The sequence below is a fragment of the Cibotium barometz genome, chromosome 21 (genome assembly GCF_041138505.1).
Source record: "Cibotium barometz isolate CiBa-2024 chromosome 21, ASM4113850v1, whole genome shotgun sequence".
Taxonomy (NCBI): domain Eukaryota; kingdom Viridiplantae; phylum Streptophyta; class Polypodiopsida; order Cyatheales; family Cibotiaceae; genus Cibotium; species Cibotium barometz.
The window spans coordinates 8,956,477-8,971,449 of NC_141066.1; positions in this window are offsets into that span (position 1 = coordinate 8,956,477).

Here is a 14,973-nt window from a genome sequence, read left to right on the forward strand (position 1 = left end):
CTTTCTCTATGCAGACAAACTTCAATTTCGAAAGGAAAAAAACGAAATAGCTTACCTGCGTTTTGCTTGCTGTGTGTGACGGGAAGAGAGAGAGAGAGAGAGAGAGAGAGAGTTCTTCTCTTCCAAATGTCTTGGCTGCCTCCCTCCACACACTCCATTGTGGAGATAAGGGTGAGAAGATGAATGGTTGAAAACCATCGAGTGGGCTCCGGTCCCTCGGTCACGCGCGAACTCTGACGATCCCATCGAACCATGCTCTGATACCAGTGTTAGATCCCCTCCTGTGGTAACGCTACGGGCGTTACCACACGAGGGGACGGTCTCTGGCTCACCAACCAGCCATAGAGGAAGAATGAGGATTGCCCCTCATCCCCCAGGCTATATAGTGTGTGGCCTGCCGTCCACACTAGCCTGGCCGCCCATGACTCTGCATGGGCGTCCTCTCCATCCGGTCTGCCACCATCGGTCACACAGGCATTACAGCCTACGTGACACAATCCTTGTTTTTGATGGTCATCGCAATGGTGTGCCCATTGCTTGGGTGCTTACATCTTTAGGTACATTTGAGTGTACTTGCACTTGGTTAACCAGGTTTAGAGATAATATGCTTGACTTTCATAAATCATGGGAGCCCAGAGCCTTTATGGTTGATGATGCCGAAACGGAGATTAATGCGCTCAGGTTAGGACCATATGTTAATATGTGTTGAGTGCAAACTAATGAGAACCGTGTGTTTGAGTTCTATGTGACGTGTCCTTTCTATTTTTCATAGGGTGGTGTTCAATCAACCCATTTTTCTATGCTTGTGGCATGTCAAACGTTGTTGGCTCCGACACCTTATTAAGAAGGTGAAGGAATGGCCCAAAAGAGCTTCTATGTTTTGGTCTTTGGGAAATACCATGAACATGCAAGGGTCAGCAAATTCTACTGACCATATAATCAAAGAGGATGCAAAGGCTATTATCTCTACCTTCTACTCCAACTTTAGAGATGAGGGGAGTTTTATTGAGTATTTCAAAACCTATTGGGAGGCTAAACTAGGTAAGGTTGAATTTTAAACTTTATATACATACTCTTCTCATAGGTAAAATAATGCACACTTGCTCTCCTTCTTGTTCGTTCTTCATTTCTTGCTCTTCTAACTTCATTTGTTTTATGTGCAGAAATGTGGGTGCGTGCTTCCCGATTGCTTCCACATTCAGGGGACAAGACACTAATGGAGCAATAGAGTCATATCATGGGCAGCTCAAATATAAGTTCTTGGGCTCTTCCAAAAGGATGAGTTCGAGGCGGGTGGATTGGCTCTTATACAAGTTAACATCATCATGCTTGCCATATTATTGGTATGTTCAGCAGTTGAAGGACAATGGTTTTATGAGAAACAATGCCATTGAAAGAGTAGTGGTGGAGAATTCTTATGAGCGAGCACTTCATATACCAGATGATAATGTCTCATTCCAAGTTGGTGGTGTTGCTATAGTGGAGAGCATGCACACAAAAGCTTCATTTTACGCAGTCTACAATTCCGATTGCCAATGGGCATGTTGTACATGTGCATGGGCAGAGCTTGGAAATATTTGTAAGCACCAAATTAAGGTGATGTTGTTGCAGGGTGCTTCACATGCTTCACTTATGGAGCAATGCCAACATATGTATGAAGCATGGGGAGATGCTTCTAGGTCTACTGTCAAACTTCACTCACATGTTTCTACTATTGATGTGCTTGAACCAAATGGTGATGATGTTGCCACATTAGGGGGGGACCATGTATGTAGTGAAGTACTTGAGCAAGAAGGAAATGTGAAGACACTTCAATGCTTGTGGCAAGAGTTGTCTTGTTTTGTAGGACAGGACCAGGCTTTGATTGAGGAGGCTTGCAATGGATTGACGAGAACATTGGGCCATGTGAAGATAAGGAAGGCAAGAATGGATGAGCGAACAAGCACACAAGCTAATTTTCAAGTCTTGGAAGATGGATTCGGCAACTCCTTGAAGCGGGCAAAACCATTCTTTGAGAAGGGCAACAAGAAGAAATCAACATCATCAAAGAGTCACCCATTGGCTCACCCCTTCAAGACCCCTGCAAAGAAAACCAAAGTGTCAATGCAAAAAAGGCTTGACGAGAAAGCTTCAAAGTAGCCTTTTGAATTTATGTAATGAACTCTCCAATGCTTCAATGGCTTTTTGATTCACAGTCTTCAACCAATTATTGTGTGTCTTGAGCCGTATTTTGTTCATGTGTTGCCGTGTGTAAGAGAGACAAAGTTGGTGTGTGTAAGATTGTGTGTGTGTGTGAGAGAGCTTCACAATAACGTGTATGAGAAGAGAGAGAGAGAGAGAGAGAGAGAGAGAGAGAGAGAGAGAGCTTCATTTAAAATAACATTCAACATTACACATTCAAATTTTAGCTATGGAAACTTGGTTGTCTTCACAAAAATCAGATATAAAAATTGAAACAACACACACTTCAACATAGATTTGCAATAGCGTGTATAGCGTGTATAAGCGTGTACAAAATGCTACATTCATTTAAAACAACATTCAACATTCAACATGTCTCTAAGAAAGAGCTTCATTTAAAACAACATGAGGGAGAGGCTGAATGTCATGAAACCATTCCAAATGTACCATATTAAAAATGATAGTGTTTTTGCCCACAATGGCTATTACATAGAGTGTATGCAAACTCATACAAAAAACGGGACATAAAAGAAGCTACATAGGCTTTGACATGACTAAATCCAAAAATAATATCGCTAAGCTATGTTGTTCTTGGCCATCAAACGCGAAGAACGTCGAAGGGGAGCATGTTGTTTCACTCCATGAACATGCCTTTCCTGAGGCTCACTCTCTTCGACCTGTTACAAACAAAAAATAAAGCGTCAATTCAATTCATCACCATCAACAAATGCTAGCTTAAGGTATAAAACAAAACCTATCATTACGTATCACCTGTGTGCTCATGTCATGCGTATTGTCAACATCTACATTTGCAACATCGGGGGCCTCCTCACCTTCAATTGCATCCTCCTCCTCACCTTCAATTGTATCCTCCACGTTTACATTTTCTTTCTCCTCACCTTCAATTGTATCCTCCACATCTATATTTTCTTCCTCCTCACCTTCAATTGTATCCTCCACGTCTACATTTTCTTCCTCCTCACCTTCACTTGCTTTCTTGGGTGTTGGGGTGCACAGGTCAATGGGTTGCTCATAGCAACCTGCAAAATTAGATCATATCATCCATGACCAATTAGATCATGTCATCCATGACCAATTAGTTTTGATATAACCCAATAATATAAATGTGTTAGCTTAACAATCATGCTACACATGATGATCCCATACCTTCTCTTTTGGAGGAACCAAACTTTCCCTCGTTGGCTCGACGCATGTAGCCAGCCTCGTGCTTTAAAACTTCTTCTACACAGCCAGGCATTTTAGAGAGCTTCATCTTCTTCGTTACCTTACGTACGTCTGGTATTTCAAGACGTATGTCATGGCAGTTGAGAAGATGTGCCTCCATACGCACTTTAGAGGGAAAAGGTTTCCTTGCATGGTGACAATCAACAATCTTACAAAAAAATTGTCGAATATTTGCCCCCTCATCAAGATGCTCAACGAACTGCACGCATAAATAATAAGTACAATCATGCATATATACATCCAAGCAAATGAATATCTTGAAGAAACATCATTGATTGTACACGAGTTTGAGCATGAGTATTATGAGCAAACAATAAGAACATGAGAATGTATAAAATATCCCTACCATCTACATTGTTTGAACGTGTGAACAAATATGTTTGAACATGTGAATATACATGGTTTGAACATGTGAACAAACATTGTTTGAACATGTGAATATACATGGTTTGAACATGTGAATACATTGATTGAACATGCAAAAGAACAAAATTAAGGCAACCCGCAAGCTTTCAAACATATTGAAAATCATTAGAGACTAAAGACTAAAAACTTCCAAATACATGCAAGAGCTTCAAAGCACACCTCGTCCGTTTCATGTGTCGCACAAAGAAATGGGTGGGATTCTTGTATGTCGACACGTCTATTCCCACTGGAGGAGTACCCTCTCGCTTTGGATTAACATGAGGATCACTAATTGGCGTCTCTGAAGCTCCCAACATGGATGGAGAGTTCACATTATTTATGGTGCTTGAAATGATATAAGTTGTCATTTATGCTACATATAAAAAATGAAAGTAACATAAGGCCATGATATGTGTAATATATGACACTTGAATGCCCATGATTTTACTAATTTACTTACATTTGCAATTTGTTGTGCATGCATGGACACACAAAGATTAGTACACATGCATGCATACAACTACAACATGGATTAAACACATGGATGCACACACACACACACATAGAATAGAATTAAACATTACACACACACACAATACTTTCCTGTAAATGTTAAAGTTTCATTAAGCTTGTATGCATTGTTGTATTATCAATAGTTTCTTTTTTGCATTGTTTAATTAAGCATACATGCATGCATACACAATACTTTCTTCTAAATTAATACATACATGCATGCATATACAATAGCAACCAAAGATTCATCAATTACACCACATGGTGAAAGCCTGATTTTGGAAGAAAATGAGGTACCCAAAAAAAGGTGTTAATGTGTCCTCTGTGTCAGAAAAAGTCAGAATTATGATAAGACTCTCGTGAGGCTTTACTTTAGTGCATGACAAGAGTAGGGGGCAGAAAAACAAAAAAGCACCATTGCTGCTAGATATCGAATAGATAAGAGACTACCTTGCAAGGCTCCACGTAGCAGAACGCTCGCAGCAGGACGAGAGATATGAGGCGGCCGAGCAGTAGGTTCAGTTTGACAAGCGTGAAGTTTTCCCTTCTCCTCCAACAGCGCAGCTTTACCACCGCATGCAAATATGGCAGCAGCACGCTCGCAGAGCAGGACGAGCTCCCCTCGCGGCCGAGCGAGCAGCAGGTTCAATCTGAATGGCGTGGGGTTTCCCCTTCTGCTCCAACAGCGCGTGCACCGCATGCAAATTTGGCGCTTCTATTTTAAGAAGATTTTAAATTTTTTTTTCACTCTCAGTAATCACATGCAACCGGCTGTTGACTGCCTCCGTGGCACGTGTGCCACATAGGCGCCACATCAGCCAGCAGCCCGATATCTAGCATCAGCCATTTAAATTAGGATTAAGCTTTAGTTAAAGCTTAGCTTTAATATATATATATATATATATTAAAGAGTTAGCAATTTTCTTCTCCTTTTTTCGTTTTCTCCTAGTCGCTCAATGCGCAGACCGTGGACATTCAACCAACCTTTGTTATTAAGCTTTAGATTAAAGCTTTAACAAGTTTACTTTTAATATTATATATTTAAAAAAAGAGAGTTGCTCTTTTTGCTATGGTTTTTCATTGCGTTGTTTATAAGCTGTGGAGAGACAACTGTATAATGCTTGTATTTAATTAAATTTTTCTTTATTTTCTAAAAAACTTACATATTATAAGAGATAAAGCAAAAAGCTTTTTCTTGTTTTCAAAATTGCACGCACTCCCCCAAGGTTATGAGGAAGTATATATATATATAAGAAGAAACCTAAGTTATAAGCTTTACCCTCCCCTTTGCCTATTTTAAGCTTTAAAAGCTTATGGCTTATTACATAAGCTTTAATAAAAAAGCTTATATTTACACAAGCTTCAAACCTTCTATTAAAAAAAAGAGAGCTTTGTAATATAAAGCCTAAACTATAATTTTTTTTATAACTACCAACACTATAAAGCTTAAATTATTGAGCCTTTACAATATATATATTGAAGTTTGATATTATAATATGAATTGAAACTAACCTGGGTGGTTGCAGGATCAGGGTGCCTGGTTTTGTCCACTCAGGCACCTTGTAAACAGTAGCAAAACAGGCATTTGTTCACATTTAGTGGCTAATAGCTCCTAACTAACGAATGAATTTCCTTTCAAGTTCTTTTGTTGGAACATCACATGCAAATTTGGGAATATAGTTGCATAATCTGATTAAGCATGAGATAGTCGAAAGTCCTCATTTCCTTAGGTACAAAGTCAATGTATACACCCTCTCCCAAATTTGGACTGATTCCATAAAATGCTAATATCTTTTACATATAAACTCATATAAGATTCCCACTTTGAAACTTAGATCTTCACATAATATAGAGCTTAACTTGATTTTTTGAGAAAATTTTAGGCTATTTGTCTATTTTTTTTAATATTTCAAGGTCTTTAAAGTGTTATAATATATGCCACTTTTGTACCCACAATAACTACCTTTTAAAATGCTCAATCTTGTAGATCAAAAGAGTGGTAGATAGTGAGACATTGATAGAATGTGGTGGTTAGTCAAAATTGTAAATCGAATGGTTGGATTTTTAATGATCTCTTTTCCAAAATTCTTCCAGGCTATTAGAAGGCCTATAAATATTAATAATCTAATTAGTAAAATTATATTTTTGATGTAAATCATCTAAAACCTATAGGGACTAGTTTACTTGTAATGGTGCATTTATGGAAAAAAAATTTGGATCACTCTAAGTATGGAAAGATCATTTTTTAATCATTTCATCACATTTTTTATTAATTTTGATTAATTATACTAATTTATATTGGGTTAATTTAAGTGTATGCATATTTTCTATTAGTTTATTGATCTCATTTGAAGTATCTTTCCCCCCAAATTTGCTCTCCAAGAGTTGTCCCAGTCTAGCATAAACTGGACAAAAATTGCACACCCTGATCTTGCAACAACCCACTTGTAGATTAGTACATACAAAATCTCCGATCATTTACCAATTAAGTTTTCGCCTTATGTAATTTGATTACTTGCATTAAATAAAAATTTTTATTTGTCAATTTGTTTTCTTCTAACTAATATTTTGCAGTCCAACCTAAGTAAGTTTCTCTAGTTTTCATAATTTTAATCATTACAAATTAAAATGTTACATATGTTTGTGATATTTGTGTCCTTTTAATGATGAATTTTGTAGCAAAGCTATCTGACACTTACAAGTAAGTTGCTACCCTCTATAACTTAGTAAATAACTCTTCCAATATTTCTATGTAAGTTTTATCTTTCAAATAGTGATTTGAGCACCTTCCAAGTAAGCTTGTCATTTCTATCCTTACCATAGTGATCATGCTTAAATATTTATGCATAGAATTTCAAACCATATTACTATAAGTTTTATTTCTTATAAGGTAATAATTTAATATAACCCTAGTAGGCCCGGAAGAATAATTATATTTCAATCCATTCGCATTGCTTTCTCATTTTTCTCAATGTAGAACATCATTGCAATTGAATATATGTAAGGTACAACCCTCTTACGCTTAACTCAACCTTATGATTGCTAAGTTTCATATTTATTATTCAAGTTATTTTAACTTCAAATACAAATTAATCTTTTCATTATCATCTCATTTGACATCAAGGTAAATACATAGATTTAGACTTGTTTATTTACAATCAATTCTATCTATTGTTTATTTACAATCTCACACCCTATTAAACAGCATTTCAACTCAAGGTTAGTATTTCCTATACTTATATCCATAATTAATTTATCTTTTATTCTTATGATGTTAAGTTTCTCATAAATTATGTTTAAGAACTTTATAGCCCGTATCCATAGAAACCATAACGATTCACATCTGTTAAAATTTTTTTGATAGATAATTTCAATATCACCAACTTCATAAGTAATTCTATAATATTTTTACAACCTAAGAACCTAAATAATAAACCATAGATTCAACATTAAGATTAGTTGAAATTCAATAACTTACATAAAATTTTAAGATAAAGAAAATTTGTGTCAGAATTTAAGTTTCAAAGGGAACTGGCCACTCCGTCTCAAACTTCTATTCTGAAGAAGTGATGTATGGAATTAATCTGGTGGTATGGGACATAAGATTGGTTTCATATACTTACTCAAGACACATTTATGTCTTCTATCTTTTACCATCCTATGTGTGTATGTGCAATGCACCTATGTGGTATGGGACATTTACACTTATTTCACATACATTCATTTGATTGGTTCATTACATATGCATTATGTGTTGATCTAGTCTTCCACACACCAATCATGAAGCCATTCTCTCATGGATTTACACAATTGAGGATAGTTACAACTCCAACAAGAGGGAATGATATGAGAATTTGCTCTTATTTATTGGGAATTATATTTTTTATTTTATATCAAGGACAGCCATATGTACCGACTCTATTAGTACGTGTAATTTCATTTTTAGGGTTGCCTATATCTCATGAAGACGTTGGGATTAATTGATGTATTCAATTAATTGTTTAACTAACGTAGATTGTGTCTATGAGTTGATACCGATTTAGGTGTTGCATGGCATGAGATGTGCGAGGGTACCGATTGAGGTGTCGCACTATACGAGGATACCGATTGAGGTATCTTATTATGGATGATGGATTGAGAGGTGGCATGAAGATGGAGATCATTTTGTTAATAGTGTAATAGAATTTTATGGCTTTCATGTTGCTAGGTTATTTTGTGTATATGATTTGTAATTTGATGATGAGTGCAAGGGTCACCAATTTAGGTGTCACATGAGTTTTATTGTTGCAGTTCATATTCACTCGAGCCTCTGAGCCATGCTTGGTTATTGAACCTCTAAGTCAGTTTGTGGTATTTCATGTCCATAAGAACCTGTGAGCCATGCCTAATTAGCCTCTAATCCATGTTTGGAACCTCTGAGTTTACCTTACAAGTTATGACATCAATAGCTACGAGCATGATGTTGTTGTTGGAGCATTTTCTTCTACACAACTGAGGACAGTTGCTTCCCCAAACAAGAGGACTATTATAGGTATATATTTTATTATATTTTTTTATGCTTAATAATAGTAGAAAAATATGCTTGATTTAATGTGTGCAGCAGGAATCGACTTAATGGAATGTGTGAATGTGCACAAGGTTATTAAATGTGCGAATACGCACAAGATTATTATATATGCAAATGTGCACAAAGTGTAAAGGCCCATTAGCATTTATATTTGGGCAAAGGTTTTTATATATACAAAGGAACTTTGATATGGTTAATCAGCCTCTAAGCCATGTTTGGAACCTCTGAGTTTACCTTATAGGTTATGACATCGATAGCTATGAGCATGAGGTTGTTGTTGGAGCATTTTCTTCTACACAACTGAGGACAGTTGCTTCCCCAAACAAGAGGACTATTATAGGTATATATTTTATTATATTTTTTATGCTTAATAATAGTAGAAAAATATGCTTGATTTAATGTGTGCAGGAATCAGCTTAATGGAATGTGTGAATGTGCACAAGGTTATTAAATGTGCGAATACACACAAGATTATTATATATGCAAATGTGCACAAAGTGTAAAGGCCCATTAGCATTTATATTTGGGCAAAGGTTTTTATATATACAAAGGAACTTTGATATGGTTAATAATAATATGTAAAGCAAAAACCAAAAGTGGAAAAAGCAAGCCCAAACTATACACACAACTATTATTAGTTCCTTGGGCTATTTTTATGGAATACAGTTTTCTAAATACTTATATCGTGGAAGTGGAGCTACATGCATGAGGAGGGAGATTGCACCCAATCTTGTCTTGATAGTGATGATGTTCTATTTCTCTTGTCTTATGCTATGCTATGCTCTTTGATATCAATTTGATTTTAGTCTTTATTTTAATCTTTGATGTATTTGTGAGTTTTTAATTATTTCTTCATGAAGTACAAAAAGATCCCATGATAGACTATTTTTTATGTAATATTAATGACTCTAATAAGGAGACATAGGAAACATCAAAAGCAAGAAAATGTTTTTAAAAAACAGAAGACAATGAGATTAGGGCACTTACCAAAGAGATTGTTTGCTAATTGGAGTCTTGACGGAGGACTTGAGCAGGAGAGACAAAGAGAGAGCTTGTGCCCAAGTGAAAATGACTGAAAACCTACAAAACAAACACAAACAAGACATATTAGCTAAAATTACACACACACACACCCCACACCACACACACATATAATCAAAAGCAAAGGCAAAGAGATCAAAAGCAAGGCCTACCTGGGGTCTTAAAGATTTGGGGTTTGCATGAGCTTGCAAAATAAACAAAACATAGCATGTTAGCTAATTTTGAAAACCACACACACCCCACACCACACACACATAATCAAAAGCAAGTGCAAATAAATAAAAAACAAGGGAAAAGGAGAAGGGCTACCTAGAATCTCAATGGTTTGGGGTTTGCAACATGAGACCAATCAGAAGCTACAAAACAAACAAAAACCCTGAGCGGAGCAAAAGAGCAAGGGCAAAGACAACCTCAATGGGATTGGAACCTGAGCAAGCTTTGACAGACTCGGAAGTTCTAGAACATGACATGGATGGCATGATAGATGCCTTGCACGACACAAGCCACGAAGTAGACGATCATGATTCAGAGCATGCAACAGTTCAAGAAGTAGAAGACATCAGATGATGTGTGGAGCATGCTTCTCAGGGAGGAGAAAGAGCTATGTAGGCTTGCTCGTCTACCACTTTATCATGGAGCACATGTTTTAGTTTTTAGCACTTGCCTCTCCATATTGAACTTAATGGGAGATTTAGCAAACAATTTTCATAATTTCTTGTAAATATTGCTACCTATATCATTGTATTTGGGATCATTACTGTAAAATTTGGCAAAAAAATATTGGTATATTAATTTTTATAAATATTGTTAGGTATCTTTGTATTTATTTGAAAAGTAACTAAAAACTAGGTTGATAAAAGGACTGTGAGAACTAAAAACACTTGAATTTTTTTAAGAAATCACCCAAAAAAAACCAAAAAAAAAATTTAGACGTTCATTTTGACGCTATTTCCGACCCGCATTTCGACACTTATTTCAACACAAGAATAGATAATTTTTTTGACATTTATTTTAACACTCGTTTTGACGAGTCGAAACTAGGTGTCGAAAATAAAAGATCTTGTAGCAATGCTAGATTGGTGTAATATTTTTACATAACGAAAAGTCATTATAGTAACACTAAGGAAATTTGAAACACCAACAAATTCAATTAGAATGATTCAAAGAGATGACATCTATACTACAAAAGAAAATGAGCCATGAAAATGACTGAAATAATAACAAAGATTGAAATCTATTGTAGCCTTGTTAAGTACATACTATGGGGGCTTCTTGAGCTTCCAAGGCATGTCTCTTATTCTAGAAAAATCAAGAACATTTTATGTTTAATGACCTTATGGGATAATATAAAAAATTGGATCCTAATCATCAAGCTTATGCTTTTAGACATGAATAAATCCTAAAATTCCTAACATGCATTAGAAAATGAAAGTGGCAAGTAGATTACCACTACACACCTTATTCTTTACACCTCATTAAGTTTTGTATCATTGAAAGATATGGGTGAGCTTTACATCGAGCTCACATGCACTTGGTAATTCTAAGAACTTGAGATCCATTACAAGTAATCTCAATGGAGCAAACCAAAGCACAAAATAAGGTAGCCCAAATCATGAAAGATGAGAAATATTTATACACATACTAAAAGTGAGCATAAATTATTAGTTATACCCAAAGAGGAGCATCATAGAAAATATGGAGGTCTATACAAGGATTGTGACCCAATATGCTCACACATGAGGAGAAATTAACATATCAAAAGTGATCATAAATGATCACTCAAAGAGAAGCATCATAGAAACTATGGAGGTCTGTACAAGGATGATGTTTGTGACCCAAGATGCTCACACATGAGAAGGAGATGAGGATCAAGGAGACCAAGGATGATGTTTGTGACCAAAAATTCTCACACATGAGAAGCGATTAACATGAGTAGGAGATGAAGAGCATGTGGGGGAGAGTGAGAGCTTAAGTTCCTTGCAAGCAAACAACACACACACACACAAGAGAGAGTAAGACACAAGAGAGAGATGGATGTCTGAATTCTCTTCTATCTTCCACTCGTCTCTACAACCATAAACTAAAGAGATAAGAGTATATACTATAAGGGAAAATACTCTCCTCCTATAACATACAATGTTCATTCCATAGTATGAACCCGAAGTTGAAATATGGTGCGTGAAAGTTTCCTCATAGTTAATACCATAGGTCTATGCATAACCCTTTGCAACTATTCTTATCTTATACTTGCTCACTGATCCATCGGAGTTATGCTTGACAGGCTATACATCCACTTACATCCAATTGACTTCTTTTCCTTAGGTAAAGGCACTAACTGCCATGTTGCATTTGTATCCAACGCTACCATCTACTCATTCATAACATATTTCTATTTTATATTTCCAAGTGCCTTCTCAAAACAAGTGGACTCCAACTCTTGTATTGCTTTAACCATGACAGCATAGTGATAGGCTATATATCCATCATATCTCACTCTATCAACAGGGTATCTAACCCTCACAGACCTACATACACCTAGATTACTGCCAATTGTCCTCAAAATAGCCCAATTTTTCCTTGCACCGAGAGTAACCCACTAATGGAATGCCAAGATTCTCATCAAGGCTTTACTCGAAGCCACTGGAGTCACCATCCACATATGAGTGACATGATTATAAATTAGGCATAAAAGGTTAATCTATCTTTTTCTTTTCTTTGCTGGGTGATACATGTGTACCTATATCTATCCTCAATGTGCTTGACCATGGACTAACACTAGATCCACTATTAGAGGACTCTCGAGGTCCACTAAGCACCTATGATTGTTGCTCTACATGTGGGGTAGCATCATATCTGGATCTTTTATTACCTTCACTATACTCATCTCATCAAAGATAACATCTCTACTTACTTGCATCTCATGAGTGGTAGGGTTATAATATCTATAACCTTTTTTCTTCAAAGCATAACCAATGAAGATGTATTTCTTCAAAGCATAACCAATGAAGATGTATTTCTTCTACCTGTTAGTCATAACCTCTATAGGGACACCCATTATTTCATTTTGGGATATTTTCTTTTAGATGTTCCTTTTATTTATATCCTTTACTAGGATTAATATGTTTAATCAACTGTGTATGCTAGTATGATATGATTAGGATTAATGTGTTTAATCATATGTGTGCATTGACTAATATTATTTTGGATGTAGGTGATGACTAAGTGGCTGATTATGTGTTATTTGTGGGTGGAACATGTGTTGGACACCTATGAGATACTTTGGAAAACATGTGAATATCTTTATGGTTTCGTATTTATGCATTAATATTTTTGTAAGGTTAAGGTATTATACCTTTATATATAACAAATAGTATTTTATACTTTGGGTAGGCCCAAGGCTTTTTAATCGTAGCTTGCTATGTTCTTGTAGAGAGATTTTACGCTCAAAAACTCAAAAGAACTTGTGCTTTGTTTTGGTAAGTTATCTTTTGAAAAGTACATTTTTTCTAATACATATAAATATGGGTGAGTGGTACAAAAGGGCCACACTCATCCAAGGGAGATTTAATCCAATCTTGTGTTGAGGATGATCTCTTTCTTATTCTCTAGCTCTCTTGTTTATCTAATTCTGTTTATTAAGGTTTATACTTTTAATTTGTACAAATATATGTTATGCTCTAATTTTTGTGCTTGAGAATTAGAGTTTCTTCCCCACATGTCATAAAGGTCCTAACAGTGGTATCAGACCCACTCAAGGAGATGGAATTTTGAAGAAAAATTCAAAAGCAAGGTTTACACAATCAATTGGAGCAAAGAAGGCCAAAGATTTAATTTTTTGTAGTAAATACTAAAGCTTCAAATAGAGAAAGAATACTTGCACAGGAAGGCTAAACAATTGGGACACTGTCAAGAAATTTATTATGAAGAGTACAAGTACTTTGGAGAAAGGAAGAAGATCACAAAAAAATGCAAGCGATAAATAAGGCAAGGGTGTGAAAACCTTTGGGCAAAAGATTGAGAGACTAATGTGCTTTTTGTGAACCTTTGGATGAAGATTTAGATCAAAGGCTATGGATCTTTGTCACCTTTTTTCAAAAACGACTTTCCACTTTTCAAATACTACCCTTAACAAATAAACCACCTTTTAATTCCTTCATCCTCTCCAAGATCCAATCTTATGGATGTAATGAGAAATACTTAAAAATCATTCCCCTAATCTGAAAATTCTAGCAACTTCTCAATCCTAAAAAATTTATATTTTAACAGTGTTAGAGAGGTTCTCTCAATTCATAAGAATTTTTCTTTTTTAAAGGGGGGATTTTTCCTCCCTGTGCATTACCGCTCAATGATCATCTTCAATTTTTCTCTCTTTTCACAATTGTGGTCGGTTGTAATATCTATTTCTCTCTCTTCGCAAATCTCATAGTTTCTTCTCACCAAGTATAAACACTCGACGGGTGGTGTAAACAACCACAAGAGGGATAGACACACCACTAAAATGACGACCGCCAACTATGGGCACCCAAAAAGCATGCCCCTTTCATACCAAAGCAAGCACCAAGCACTAGGTGTCAAAGGCCATAGCCACACTAGCGCGACGACCACCTATGAAAAAAACTTTGTTAAAGCTTTAGCTTTATAAAGCTTACACCTAAAAGCTTATAACCTCTTTGTTACAAAGGCTTTACCTTATAAAGGACACTTTAAGCTTTGAAAAGCTTATAAACCAAAGATTACTATTTTTAAAAAAAGACCTTGCATCTCAAAGATTTATTTCAACCTTTCCAAAAGAGCATCTCCAAAGTTTTTTTAAAGCCTTTCCAAAGAACTTTTTCAAAGGTTTTTTCAAAGGGAATCAAAGGAAATTTTGGGCACTAAACATTCCATACATCAAGTTTCTTTGACATATACTCCTCAAAGTTTTATACCACTTCCGGGCTTCTTCCGAGCTTTGTGACACTTGAAGTTGGGATTCTTGCTCCACAAAAAATTGGGATAATATATGACTTCAACAAATTTGA